Genomic DNA, 16,104 nt, shown 5'->3' on the forward strand with positions numbered 1-16,104 from the left:
TACGTTATCTGTCAGCCCGCAGCATTCCACATGCCCACACCTCCTCAGGAGCAAACTTTCTGGAAGGTCCTGACTTGCACAAATAGAGCTCATTTTTCTTTGCTCCTAGGAGGTTAATCCAGTGGCAACAAAAAAAGACGACTTCAAAGATCCTGCAGGGCATTTCTTTTCCTTTTACACCTATGTTTGCACACAGCTCTGTTTATTTTACAGAAATACCCTTCTGAAAGCAGCCTGCTTACACTTTATATGGAGACAACACACTGACTGACGTGACTACAAAGGCTACAGGCTGTCCCCATCCTACTACACAGGATCACGCTTCCTGGGAGCAGCACAGTCAACTACAAATTCAGTTTGTACTAAGAGGCCGTTGTTCAAAGAAAGTAGACTTTCTCCTGATAAGAAGTAATCCCTACTAAGGTGAATAACCACCTCGTGGTGTTTGCTAATGTAGCTGATAGCTCAAAGCAATAGCAACATTTTGTAACTAACAAAAATGAGGAGTAATTTGTCTTCACTAATGATCAGCCTGTATAAGAACACAGTAGAAGGTGTATAAAAGAAGGTTTTTACGGTTTCAGAGCCCACGCTGTTATACAGAAAGCACAATGCTATTTCAATGACTGGCTTGAGCTGCTCTGCATTGAATCCCCATAAGACAGCGTGCTGTGTACCTAACTGTATCTGAGAGAGGTCATTTGCTGTGCAAACAGCTTTCCCTTCCATCTGCTTTGCCCTGGCAATCCTGTCAGGTGCTGCCCTGCCCTGGCTGACACGTTGGCTTGCTGCGTCTCCATTGCAGACATCGATTTTGGTTGGGGTTGGTAATGATGCATGAAATTGCTTGGATTCTAAAGATTAGTGGGAACATAGCAGAGTTATCTATCAGGATATTTTTAGCTGATTTTTTAAGGCTTTCACCCTCCTTGTAAGTTACTGAAGAAACATCCAAGTACTGAGATGAAAACAGATCTGCTGTCAAGCTTCAATGCTGTCAGTTCTTCAACCTAAGATCAGGGCTGGAAAACATACTTTTCCCGGGTTTTGACCCAAATTTCTCTTTTTACACGTTCAGGGAGCTGAACTGAAGTACCTGAACCAGCATGAGGAAGGGGAGGTAGCCCAAGGTCAGGCAGCATGGCTTTCTCCATCAGCAGAAGTTATCGATGGGACTGGCTCAGCTGGTGCACGTGGTAGAACATTCGCCTTACTGTATCAGGCTACGACTACATCTTCTATCTGAATAAACCACCTATGGCTTATGGAACAGTAGTATTGCAGTCATAAATACATTTTCTCATCTTAGTTCTTATTTTATCTTAGTTCTAAATGCTATTATGATCTGGAAATGTCATCATAATGTCGTTCCAATTTTCATTTGTCTTAGTAATGTTAAGAACAATATTACCAGGGATCACTCATGAAGGAGCATGCTGAGTACCTGGCTGTGCTTGAAGAAAAGCATTTGCAGCATAACCAGTGATGCATAAAGTGATGAGTTTTCTTATTTCTGGTCCTGGAAAGTCAGTCTGTTATTCAGACAACCTGTCCTGGCTCTTCAGGCCAAACAGAATACTGATGCTTTCAAAGAATTTGTTCAGATGTGAAGGCATCATGTGTGAGGAACACAGCCCACTCGACTCCTGGTTGTTAACTGTCTTCCTGCAGGATTTTCTGGGCACACAATCAGCCAGAGTAAGGGAAGATGGCAGTTTAATATAAGCACTCTCCAAACCAGAACTGCCTCTTATAAATTAAATATTCTAGGATATTATTCCGCATACTTCCCTGTTTCTCCTTCTTTTGGGTTATTTTGCTTGGTAGTTACAGACCCCCTCTTTTCCATAATAATGACTTAATCAGTTACTTCCCCTCCTGATTGAGGAATCATTATTACCATTTTAAAGATGGGAGAAAATGATATTGAGACTAGGGCCCCTATCCAGCAAAACACTTGAGCACTTGCATAACCTGAGGCACATAATATCCCCACTGTGGGACTGTTCACTTGTTCCAAGTTACGCAATCTTGGAGGATTTACTGAACCGGGCTCCCCCGGTGTGCCCGAGGGCTCCCCGAGACGCAGCTCCCTCGCTCCCAGCCGCACGCTGCAGCCACCAGCCTCTCCTTGCACAGCCTCAGAGCATCCACACCGCTCTGACAGATCTAGAGCAAACAGTAGCCCTGATTTAGGCCCACTCAGCTCCTTTTTGATCAGGATATAAAGCCAAAGAGATGAATAGCTTATTCTCAAATTTGTTATTTAGATTCATGCAAAAAGTGCCTAAGACTGTTTATTTCTCGTTACTTCCAGATCAGATTTTCCCTGCTGTTTTAATCTATATCCAGTATTAGCATAGTCCAAAACTCAATCTGTTTGTTTCTTTCTCAGCTATTGTGTCCAGTAGCAAAGATTCAGCAACTTGGAGTTAATGGATGATTTTGATGATGGTGCATTTAGCAGGGAAGAATGCAGCTCCCCCTCCTGCAGCTGGTGAGCGTGCTCTGCTAGCAGGAATAAACACCTTTTTTTTGCTTTTGGTCAATGAAAAAATCAGGAATAACAATGAGTTTATGAAATTAGGGCACTGACCTGTTGAGAGAGTAATTTTTCTGATCATAATCCCACTTTTTAAAACCTCTGCCAATCTTTCCACTGGTCTGATGAAAATGTGGATTTCGCTGACTTGAATAATTTGAAAGTAAATGATGATGCTGGTGTACACTGGCTGGCAGAGGAAACTGTTTATATAATTCTGGGCTTGCTAATAACCCTCTTCATAGCTAGAAATGGTGCCAGGGAAGCTGCTGGCTATGTAAAAAAGCTTTCCTGTTTCCTTGCCTTTATTGTTTTCTGTCACAGCTTGTTTGGTTTTTTGGTTTTGTTTTTTTTGGTGTGTTTTTTTTTTTTTTTTTTTTAATTAGTACATGAGCTATTATTAGTGTCTGTAGACAAAAATGTATTGTTCAGGCTAAAATGAGGCCCAGTACCATGAAAATGTGTTCAGAGAAAAACATTTGGAGCCAGAGTTTGTCTTTGGCTACGTGCAATGAAAGTTTGCCTGCTTAGCCCCATTAGTAAGAGCCCCATCTCTTCACATAAGCAAGTGTAATTGTGTCAGCGTGCAGGGCTGATTTTGGCTCTCAGGCTGCAGAGAAATACTCTGAACCACACACAGCTAGCATCTACAGCATCTAGAGTATTCTAAATGATTTTGTCCAAATAAATTCCATGCATATCTTACTGTTTAAGAGCAGAACAGTGAACAAAGCTTTTCAGCTCTATGAGGGACTTAAGCAAATATGACTGTTGATAAGGGCCCTCTTTGTAACTCATCTGATCAACCCATAAGAGCTGTCAGAGTGCCTGTGCTCTAGGCAGACCCTGTGCTACCCCAAGTCCTGCCCATGTGTGTACACACACATGCTTGTACCATGAAAGCAGAGATGCAACGAGATATTGGGAGCCCTGATTCATCCTGATGGAAATCGAAAAAGCTGTTGCCTACATGACAGCCTCAGCTGACAGGCAAGACGTGGAGACCTGTTGTATCAGTTTCCTGCAGAACTTCAAATCAAACTCAAAATTCTGATCTTTTTCTTCATGGCTGCCCAAAGCCCAGTCCCACGCTATGCCTCTCCTCTAGTTAGTCCAGTCATCATCACTTCTTGTGTTCAAATCTGTCCTGATAGCAACGTCCTTTGACTAGGCTACAACAGAAACACAATAAAAGCATGTGGTAGAAAATGAGCCACACAGGCTTAAACCAGTGGGGGATCTAGTCTAAGATCCCTTCATTGCCAGCACAACTTTCAAGGCCTCTCTCAGGAGATTTTCTTCAGGTGTCCTCAGGACTGTGTCACTCACCAAACACGACCTTGTTCTCTCTCTCCTACTGCCTTCTCCACTTTGCTCCTTCTCCCTGCGGCATGGCCAGGCACTGCCCAACAGCCCTTTGCGCTCCCTGCACTTGCAGCATGTGGCAGGTTTGCGATATGTGGGTGGAGACAGCCAGCTCAATTGGGAGACGCCTTCTGCCGAGACCCTGAATGACTTATTGCCTGGTATACCCCCATCTCCAGCTCTGAAGGTGTTCCTTGGAGAAGTAAGTGGCCTCTCTTGGACTCACAGAAGGGTGCATGTGAGGGGCCTGGGAGAGTGCTGGTGTTTTCTTAGCACTTACACTACTGGGAGGACTATTATGTGCTTCATTTATTGGGCTACCAGTAACGGATACTTCCTCATTTACAGAAACACTGACTGAAAGTGCAGGCAGGAGTAGTGATCAAAGAATAAAAAGATCCTCTTGATGTAATGTAAATATTTGTGAGTGCTTTGCAGTTCCACTTACAACATGTGTGTATTTTTTTAAAGATAAATAACATAAACTTTAAAGAAGAGGTCATCCCCAGTCTCCGCTGGCACCACTCCATGTGACTTACATGGAAATATGCAACATGGAGATTTGCCCTTCTCTTTTTCACATAATCCGTGCACTCAGAAATATTCAGAGTGCTCTGCACTCTGTAAGATGACCTTGAATGAATTTGTTGTTTGTTGTTGTTTTTCCTGCTGTTCTTCCTGATGTGTAATACCTGCATTTCTTCCCCCTTTTTTAAAAGACATTTTCAAATATTATTAAGGAGGTTTGGAGGAGCCTTCTTCCCAGATGGTGCAGCTGCAAGCAGGGAACGAGTGAGGGCAACAACTGGGGACAAGCAGTGAGAAATAATCTTTTCTGCTGAGATGTTGAGTTTGCCTCCAGTCCAAACTCTGGACACAGGATGGATGCATCTCTTTTTACTGCAACTTCAGTAGTAATAGCACCCAGCCTGTACTGTCATACATGGAGCCTGGTCACATCTTTGTCACCTTTGTCACACACCTCACTAAAATGGAGGCCCTCCAGAGTGTACATCACATTCATAAAGTATTGAACAGTGCTAAAGAGCACAAACAGCTTATTCAGCCGCAGGCAAATTCTCCCCAACACAAATTTACTGTTGTGCCATTTTTGAAACTTTTGTTATTAATATCATGCAACAGCAGATTGTAATTCGTCTGTGAATGTGTGACAATTTCCTTCAAGGGTACTTCAAATGGGATCTAAGATGGTAGTGACTGACTTCAGTGCCTTTGGTTTCCATTCCCACTCAGTTTTCCATGAGGCTTTTGGTAGGCCAGATAACCTCCCTGAATAACTACAAGGCATTTGGGGACCATTTTAATGAGCTAAACCTTTATACTACCCTTAAGAATTAATTAACAATTTACTACCACAGCATGGCTGGAAGAAGAAAGAGGCGACAGATGTGGCTAGGCTTTGCATTTTGTTGCCGTGGGTGGATGGGAAAGGCAGGTACCTCCCTGAGCTCCACAGGAGCCAGCTCAGCTGTGCCTGTAGCAGGTAAAGCAGAAGAGAGATCTCATCACCAGAGCCAACAGTGCGAGGTCTTTTCCCACCCAGGAAACCTGCTTATCCATGGGCCTGAATTTATCTCAATGTCTCCGTGTTTAAATGGATGTATGATATGTGTAACTGCATAATATTAAAGGACTAATTGCTTTCAGGGCGACATTGTGTTTTGATTTGTTTGTATTTTTCTCTTGAATGCCTTATTTTGCTATCTATCTTGAAGATGTGAGTACTTCATCTGTATTTGTGTCTCTCTCTAGATTCCCATATTGACTTAGTTACAAAGCAGAGGTCTCCAGGACAGAAGATACCTGCAGTTAGGTCTCTCTGTCTGAAACATGTCTATCAGTTATTCATGCAATTGTCTGCACATTAATTTGATTGTAGACCAGCACAGATAGTCTACAAGTTTGGCGTTGAAATCCATTACATCTGTTTTGTGTTAAGATGGAGATATTTCCATGGAGAGCAATACTAGGTAGACCACACTTAGTGCATGTAGAAGCTTATACTTTAGAAAAGAGAGAAATTATTTTTCTCATGGGATTACATTCTGGCTTTATCCACAACTCATGAAATTCACAGAGCCATCCTCCTGCTGCACTGAATGTATATCAATGTAAAACAGGCCACCAGCAATCTGACAGTGGATTTAAATTAAATAGAAGGATTAAATTTTTTAAGTTTTTATACTCTTGAACTACATTATCTCAGATAAGAATGTACTGTAGAGACTCTGGTGTGACTTACAAAAATCCGGAACACCTACACTAACCAGGCCACCCATTCATAACTATGCTTTATGGCAGACAACATCAGTCTTAGAGAGATCTCTTTGTTCATCTGAAGCAGTCAAAAATACTGCAATCACTCAGTTGGAAAAAAAAAATAGCCCTACACCCATTTTGAATGCCTTCAGATTTACAGCATTAGGAAAAGGTTTGACAGCACCAAGTGCTTAATCTGCAAAGGGATTATAGTTATCTTCACAGCATGCACACATCATTAATGTTAATGGGAACTGCACCTCCAAGACTCACCCTAAAATGCTGGCTGTAAATAGTATCCCAGTAGGATAATTAAAAGTCTGGTAGAAATACAGCAAGTTCCAGCAAACATTTTCTCCCAGGGTAAGTGATCAGAGAATTCAGAATTGAAAAAATAATCAGCAGTTTGCCTGAGATGGGTAGTGCATCAGCTTTTTACAAACGAGCTCGTACATAAAGGCTTTTTCTAACTTCGGTATAATTTTAGTTGGGATATGTTGTTTTACATTTCTCAGCCTGCTTTTTTTTCCCTTAATTTCTGTAATCCTACTTGACCTGAAGTTCAACGATAGGCTATGTTTGCAATTATTGTATCAGGATTGCCTGTTCTCATTTCTATTTCTCCCATGCTCCAAACTACTAGGGAAGAGTTTATCCAGTAACCTTTGAATTTCCATCACTGACAGCTGGAGACTTCAGACTTGTCCTCCACTATTTCCCTGTCTTGGCCTTGGAGAAAAAACATCTCCCAGCATATTCCTGTGTGCTCATGTTTAAATGTGTACATGAGACCAGTGCCTTAGCATAGGATATAAAATGCTTTGAACAAAATAGACTGTATTATTTATGGGGAAAACTGGTTTGGAAGTGATGCCACAGACAGCAGCTGATTGTGCTGCAAAACACAAGGCAAATTAAGCAATTTTTTCTACAGTTTTTCTAGATAAAAAAATAGGCTCTTTAAATTGAGATTTTCAGCCTGACATACCTAGAAGAGCCTCTGCCCTCTGTTCTGCAAGCATTTAAGGAAAAATAAAATGGAATGTTTCTTTGTTGTGTTACTCGGTTTCTTGGCCTCCATATGAATTAACTCCCATCCCTTCTGGAAGTGTCTTCTTAAGATGATGAACACTTCCCTCTAGCAGGTCTTCATTAGTCCACGGAACAGGACTTACTGTGCACAAAAAGCAGATTAAACCCTTACACAATTTCACTGATATCAACAGACCCTCTCAGTTTGGAATAAAATCAAAGTAAATTGACAAAAAATAGGGTTCTCCTTCTTGATAGATCACCAGATTTAAAAGTATAAGATCAGTCCTGCCCTGCACAGCTCAGTTAAAGCAGCGGGACTAAAACTGAATGAGGAGCACATGGCCCTGTGGTGCATACAGAGAACATGTAGCACAAGGCAGTCCCAACTTCTGGTTGTGCCCTAAGGCCACAGTGTAGTACAGATGGCGTGTTTGTTAATAGAACTGAACTTATATTGGCAGCGAAAACCAAATTGCCAACAAGCAGAGAGCCTCAGGTCTGTGACACTGCTGCTGCAACAGTGTCAGAAATGAATGTCTACAACTGGTGTTGTGTTGGAGAGCCTGTTGCCTCACAATAAGCAAGCCATATGTCTCCCCACAGCAATTTGGCAAGCCACGTCACCATTTGGATGGCTCTGCAGGATCACTAATTCCCACTAACTCCCAGGCTAGGTAACATGCTGTAAATGGACTTTTTCTGTCAGTCAACCGAAATTTGCTAGGGGTTTTATAAAGGTTGCAATTGGCCATGCAAACTCTTTATACAGCCCTCATCACAGTGTGAAGTACAGAAGTGCTTGAATACCATCTTGACCTCCAGATGAAGTGGCCTCAAATAGTAGATCTTCACTTTCAAAAGAATAGAAGCAAAAACTCCAGCTCTGAGTTACCCTAGTAGTAGACCTAGACATTATCCTCCAGCCCAAGGCTCCCACTACTACCACCCAGCATGTGACCTAGAAGACCTCACAGCACTGGGAGGCATCTTCTCTGTGCCTCTGGTGCCACCTGCCCCTCCAGCATCTGCCCCTGTTCTTCAGCTCTAATGCCTGGTGTAATCCCCTCTTTTCCTGAACCGTATCTCTGAAAAGACAGACATGTTCTTCACTTTGAGAGTGATCAAGCACTGGAAGTGGTTACCCAAAGAGGCTGTGGTATCACCACCATCTTTGGAGATACTCGAAATTAGACTGGACAAGACCTCAGGCAAACAGATGTAACTTTAAAGTTGGCCCTGCTTTAAGCTAGATGACCTCTGGACGTCCTGTTAGATTAGTATTACTTTATGATTTTAAATACCGCCCTCTTTTTCAAAATAATGCAACATGTCTGCAGTGATAGGAACCGAGAAGTATCCCTCTCTCAACTTGTGAAACGTCTAGTGGGCTTGACTGTAACTTCTGTTTCTACGCCACTAGAATTCAACCAAAGCAACAGTGTTTATCTGTTGTTTGGCCTTGCACACTACATGCTGAGTATTTACAAAGAATAAATTGAGATAGTTAGACCTCACCCACCTTGTTCCTTTGGACTGCACATTGTATGAAGAGAAACAGGTAAAACAGAGAGACAGGACTCTGCTGTACCATGAAAAGGGACAAAAACTACAGGTGCCTAGTGAGCATGGAAAGGAAATATGACCTAGGTATTATTAATAGCTTAGCAAAGGATTTGTCTTAGAAGGGATTTTAATAGCTCAATTAGTTATCAAGTGTGTAATTGCTTTCTGATGAGAAAACAATAGCTCTTTTTCCAACAACATCAAGTCCAATAATTCTGAACTACTGTGTATTCAGTTGCTCACATCAAACAGTCAGTTGTGTATCTGGACTTGACATGCTGCTTACACGTAGGAAGCAGTTGATTTTGACTTCACTGTTCCCATTTGGTTACTTCACGGTGTCAAAGACTCAGCAATATTCATTAAGTGTTTACTCACCTTAATAGATTGATGCCCTGTCTGTTCCACAGAAGTTTCATGTTATATTGCAGAAGACTTTAGTTTTCTTCTTCCTTATATTTTCAAGCACTTCTTTTACTTACTGTCAAGAAAGGTGATGAGGAATTTACTTTGTGACATAGAAAATCTTAAAGCAATGGCTTAAGATTTTCAGTGAAGTGTATATAACTCTCTGCTACAGTAACTAACAAACCCATATGTTGATAGCTATTTCAGCCTGTTAATTTGATTCCTAATGGAAATCTTGTCTTTAATATAACATTAATTTGACTTAGGCAGGGGGAAATAAAATAAAACAAAGACTGAATTAACACCTTAGATCTCTGTAGATAAAAATTAAAATCTAAAGGTCTGCGGTCTGATAGTATCAAGAAGATAATGCTAAGATAGTTACTGTCATAACTTGCAAACAGTTTTTTCCTATGATCGCATTCATTTTTACTACAGTAGTACAAAGCAATCTTAATGAAGAAAAATGAATCCAGCCCTTGGGCTTTCTGCTTAGCACCTGGTGGAGTGATTTACACCTGCAGGAAGCAGATAGAAAGAACTGCCAATGGAAACCTGTCAGTTCATCTGCTCTGTTTTTTAAGGTGAGTTTGCACAGTTTGGAAGGGTTCCCTGAAGTGCGAGGTGGTGGAAAGGCAGCACAGTAGAACCAGCCAGACTTTGTTATCCCAGACAAACTTGTAAGGTTAAGGTACAGTTTAATGATTAGCTTAAACTTTTTAAAGATCATGCTTCTGAGGAACGGATAGTTCTGCCTTGCCACCATCACCACCACACATATTTCTGCTACCAACCCATGTCCGATATTTGGGACAAATAGAGATTCAGGTCAGCTTACTGATTCAGCTAAATGCTAACCTGCTTTCTTTTTGGTTTTGGTATTTGTTTTGTTTTGGTTTGGTTTTTTGATGGGCTGAATTTCAAACAGCTGTGTAAGCTGATCCAACAGCTCTGAGGTTGTGTAATTGCTTGTGCTAATGAGAAGGACATGGTGGGCACACACAACTGGAGCACAGGTGATTGCACAGGCATCTTTGATGGCAACATGACCTTGTATCGGATTAAGATACCACCTGTAGATAGCATATTGTGATGATGAATATGACTTGGCACTGGCATTGCCATCACGTTTTAAAGACAATGAGTATACAGCTTTATATGCTATTAATTACGGTGCCATATTTACCTTAAACCTACACTATTTTAACCCCTCTCATCCTGTTAGTTTTGTACCTCTTGCCCAATAAACTTGCTTTTTTGAATAATTGTAAAAATTTAGTTTAGCTTACTAACTTCAACTCTATCACACATTTCATTTAGCCTCGTATATTCAGCTTCTCTTAAACATAAACACAGTAGTCATTGTCACATTTGAAGATTTCACAGCAAAGCCAGTACCAGAAGTTCATCTTGGTAAGGAGGCAATAAGAAAAATATTTATCTATGTTATCTTTCTTTTATCCAAATTTCTATTTGGTAGCAAAGTACCCTCACTTCCCTTGAACAAGCCCTTAAGTGAGCACACTATGCTAACACTGGAGTCAGTGAGAGCAAATTTTGTAATTTGACTTCATTGGAACTCTGAACACACCTTTTACAAGATTATTGTCTTTTGTTTCAGGGAAAAAGCTGACTGGGCAAGACTCGTCCCTGATAGTTCTTGCACCAGAAGTATGTTTTTGGCATTTTTCCTTTCAGCTTCAATGGAAATGAAATACAAGCTTGATTGAGGTGATGCCAGCTCTCACATTCTCATCACAGGTCTCACTACTGTTTTTTCTTAAATACTCAAGATTTTGGTTGAGAAAAAGCTAAAACTTTTCTATTTCATAAGAATCTCCCCTTGCATTAAAAACAAAGTTTCTGTCTTTTTTAATTGCAGACAAAGTAGGAAGACTGTGAGGCAATTATAGTTTCAGAGCTTAAAACTCTCAAGTCAGGTGTGAATAATCCACCTTTTTTTTTTTTCTTCATGACTTTTACACCATTTCAAGACTATGGGGATTATATTCTTGTTTTCTTTAAGTTTGCAGTTGGCAGTAGGAAAAAAATATAAGCATCTTTTATCAGTTTTCAGTGTGACCTATCAAATTGAAAAAAGTAGGACTGGGATTTGCAGAGCTGCCTCCAAGATATGGACAGCTAATAAAAAGGAAAGATGCAGATGAATAAAATTGCTTTTGTGTCAAGCGAAGCATGATGTTTAAGTAATACTCGAGTTGTTGATGTTTTTAGTTATTTCAGCTTAATATTATTTTAACCCTAGGTCATTGAGGTTGGCAATCTGTAAGTACTACAACGGAGGTTTTTGAAACTACCAGCTTTCCAAAAGTAAAATGTTGCTGTTTGCTATGTCAAAGATACTTAATCTGATAGTAAAATGTCCATCTTCAGTGAATCATCTGGGAATATAAAAGATATAGATAAATAAAATAGATAGACATAGATAGATACAGACAAATAAAAGAAAATGCTACCCTACCTGTGGAAAATATAGCCATTGAAATGTTAATATTGGGGAAAAAAATCGTCATAATTTTTTTATCGCATTATGATAAAATTGTTGAACTCAATGAATTTTTTACCTCAGCCTTCACCAACAAGTGCTGTAACCACACCACCCAAGTCACAGAAGGCAAAGGCAGAGAGTGGGAGAATGAACTGCCCACTGTAGGAAAAGATCAGATTCAAGACCATCTAAGGAACCTGAAAGTGCACAAGTCCTTTGGACCTGATAAGATGCATCCACAGGTCTTGAGAGAACTGGCAGATAAGGTTGCTAAGCCATTATCCATCATATCTGAGAAATCATAGCAGTCCAGTGGAGTTTCCACTGACTGGCAAAAGGGGAAACACAACCCACATTTTAAAAGGGGAAAAAAGTAAAACACAGAGAACAAGAGGCTAGTCAGTCTCGCCTCTGTGCCCGGCAAGATCATGGAGCAGATCCTCCTGGAAACTGTGCTAAGACACATGGAAAATAAGGAGGTGATTAGTGACAGCCAACATGGCTTCACTAAGAGCAAATTATGCCTGACAAATTTGGTCGCCTCATATGATGGGGTTACAGTGTTGGTGGATAAGGAAAGGGCAACTGACGTCGTCTACTTGGACTTGTGCAAAGTATTTGACAGTGTCCCACATGAGATCCTTGTCTCTAAATTGGATTTGGTGTATGAACCACTCAGTGGATAAGAAATTGACTGGAAAGTCACAGTCGAAGAGTTGTGATTAACAGCTCAATGTCCAAGTGGAGGCCATTGATGAGTGGCATTCCTCAGGGGTTGGTACTTGACCTGTTCTGTTTAAAATCTTTGTCAGTGACATGGACAGTGGAATTGAGTGCACCCTCAGCAGGTTTGCAGACAACACCACACTTGACACACTGGAGGGAAGGGATGCCATCCAGAGGGACCTTGATAAGCTTGAGAGATGGATCTGTGAAAACTTCATGAAGTTCAGTATGGCCAAGTGTAAGATCCTGAAGATGGGTCAGGGCAATCGAAGCACAAACAGAGTCTGAGCAGAGAATGGATTGAGAGCAGCCCTGAGATGAGGGACTTGGGGGTATTGCTTGAGAAGAAGCTCAACCAGAGCCAGCAATGTGTGCTTGCAGCCCAGAGAGCCAACTGTATCCTGGGCTGCATCGAAAGAAGTGTGGCCATCAGGTCAAGGGAGGTGATTCTCCCCTTCTACTCTGCTCTCCTGAGACCCCACCTGGAGTACTGCGGTCAGATCTGGGGTCCCGAACATAAAGGGGACATGAACTTGTTGGAGTGAGTCCAGAGGAGGTCCTGAAGATGATCAGAGAGCTGGAACACCTCTCCTGTGAAGACAGGCTAGAGAGTTGGGGTTTTTCAGCCTGGAGAAGAGAAGGCTCCAGGGAGACCTCATAGCAACCTTCCAGCACCTGAACAGGACTTTTTACAAGGGCATACAATAATACAACAATGGATAATGGTTTAAAACTGAAAGAAAGTAGATTTGAATTAGATATAAGGAAGAAATTCTTTACTATGAGTGTCATGAGGCACTGTAACAGGTTGTCCAGAGAAGTTGTGGACGCCCCATCCCTGGAAGTGCTCAAGGCCAGGTTCAAGGGGGTTTTGAGAAACCTGATCTAGTGTAATCACCCCCTGCCATGGCAAGGGGGTTGAAACTAGATGATCTGTAAAGCCCCTTCCCCAAACCATTCTATGATGTTAGCAGAGAAAATGTACAGATCACATTCTCTTCAGCATTTGGGTTTTCAAAACTGAATCATGTACAAAACAGGCACAAGCACAAGCCAGAAGTAAAAAACTGGTATTTTGAACATTCTCCACTATTATTTCCCCTATCAATTTGACCTGTTTATAGACAGACACACAGGCTGCACAGAATAAAAGTTTGTTTATTTCCTGTCTTTAGGTATTCCCCATAAGTTATGCAGCACAAAAATCCAGGAAGCAATTTGCATATGCGTTAAGTGGAGAAACTCTAATGTTGGGATATTTTACATGGCTGTCATAAGGCACATTTTTCTCTGCCATCTAATTTATACTAAATGAACACAAAGAAGATTTAATGACACAGCTATGCAACCAAGCTAAAACTTATTAATCAAATGCAAATATTTATTTTTTTTTTATTTCTACTAAGTAAAAATTGCTACAAAAGTAGAACATGTTAATTATTATTTATTTAACTCAGGGTCTGCAACTCAGTCATAAATATGAAACCTGACACACACACCATCAGCTCAAAAGCAGACTAGTTTATGAAACTGAGGATGTTCATTTAAATTAAAACCTGACAATCATGTTTCTGTTGTAATTTCAAATTTTTATCCTTTAAAAACCAAGAATTGAGACTGCATCTCACTCAGGCTTGATTCTATCTGATTTGTCATGCCATAGTTTGAATCTGTTAAAAAAGTTCTTTTTCAGGTGAATCAAAGGGCCTTGTTCTCTCAGACAGAATATGACATAATTGGCCCTGAGGGAGGCAGTTTTGCCCTCTCCATGGCCCCAGCATCCGCTTTCATTTTCTGCGTTGTTCCCACCTCTATGCCACCTCAAAAATGTCTTGAAATTACAGTATCAAGGCCTGATCCAACTTCCCAAGCCCACCAATAACAACCCACAACATGCTTTGGTGATCCACCATGTTGAAAGCATTGCTTCCACTTGAAAGTCAGGGATATGGAAATTTTGGTCCAGAACTTAAAAGGAATTTGTTTGTTCATAAATAAAGCACAGTGAGACTTCCAGTCAAGGGTAAATGAAGTCTGGAGCAGCAAGGCTCGAGGGGAGCAATAATAGAAAAGCTGGCTTGAGCCAGCCTTTGTGTTCATCCCACTGAACCACTTCTCCTGGCCCTGACCTGGAGTCCTGTAGAGACTCTCAAGCAGGGAGGTTGGCCATGGCTCCCTGCTTGCAGAGGCACTGCCACCCTGACCTCCAGCCAACCCCAGGCTGGCAACCAGCCTCCTCTGCCTCTCTCTCCTCCACCTGTTTTTGCCCTCTGTAGAGGTCCACCAGCACAAGGAGAGCAGTGATCACATCCCACTGGGCTTTTCCCACTGACTCTCTAGCTCAGCTGTGTTTCTGTCCCTCCCTTGATGAGGAGAAATGGTCTTTGACCCTTCCCTTTTCCTTCCTTCAACCTCTTCCTTTGGCCACGCATGCCACACAAGTGGGGAGGTACAGGAGTGTGGCTGGGTGTTTTGTGTGAGGGAGAGAGTTCTTGGGAAGATAAGGAGATGAAGAAGGAAACTTTGTTCCTGTAGTTTCTCAAGAAATATTTTCCCATTTGCAGCACCTGAAATCTCTTCTTGTCCCTATTCCCACATAAAGATGCGTTAGTTCCACCAGCCCCAGAAACATCATGGACCTTCTTCAGCATCCTAACTCCACCTTTCCCTCATCTCACTAAACCTCCACAGCCAGACTGTGCTTAACACAAGGTAGGCATTAGGTCTGCAAACCCAAGGGGTCAGGATCAGTGGAACTCTCTCCCTGCTCACCAGGGGGCCTTTTTTTGCTTTCTGTGTGGACACAACATTTCAGAACTTGTTGCCCCCCCTTTTACTTTTTATAGCTTTCCTAAAAGGAATAAAATTAATCAGGTTCCCTCCTATAGGAAGATCAATCAAACCTGCATTTTTAAGCACACTGGAGGCTGCAAAACTGGAGCATGCATAGAAGAAAATTTTGCTTGCTTTCCTAGGAGGACAGTATCTCCTGTTTCCACAGGCTTGGCATATCTCTGAGATGAACAAGATTTGTGCCCTGTCCTGCTGTGTGTGCAATACCATCCTGTCCAACACAGCCTGTGCTTTATTTTTATTGAAGATCAAAATGGGTTTCATGTAAATAAACTATATCTCATTTAGCCTTCTTGGACCAGGTTTTCATTAAAGGAGTAGAGGTTTTCATAACATTTACTTGGAATATTTATTTAAACTTTGGAGGACTTCAGCACACACAGTTTTACTGTTAACATTTCCCAGACATTATCTGCAGATCACCTATGCTAATTTTATCAGTTCACACCATATGAGGTATTATATTGGGGCTTTCACAGGCTGTTGCCCATTTTTATGTGTTTTCCTCACTGGTAAAGTAAAGCCATTTTAATTGTATGGTTGCCTTCACTGTAAGGTTTGTTTTTTTATTAATTGTTTTGTCCGTACAAGGAAATGTCGAAGGCTTTAACTCTGAGACCAAAAATAGAGGAAAGGAAAAAGGGTTGCCAAAGTTGTGACCCACATTTTCCTTCACTTCATTTATATTGCAGTCCTCTTACATGAGAAGAGCTATGCTGCTCTTTTGATTAAGCTCTAGAAACCAAATTCAGAAGGCTGTGGAGTTAACTCTATACTTCCATTAGTATAAAGGACCTTGCAACTGAGAGTTCGTGTTGTATTT

This window comes from Columba livia, chromosome 2 (genome assembly GCF_036013475.1).
Source record: "Columba livia isolate bColLiv1 breed racing homer chromosome 2, bColLiv1.pat.W.v2, whole genome shotgun sequence".
Classification (NCBI taxonomy): Eukaryota; Metazoa; Chordata; class Aves; order Columbiformes; family Columbidae; genus Columba; species Columba livia.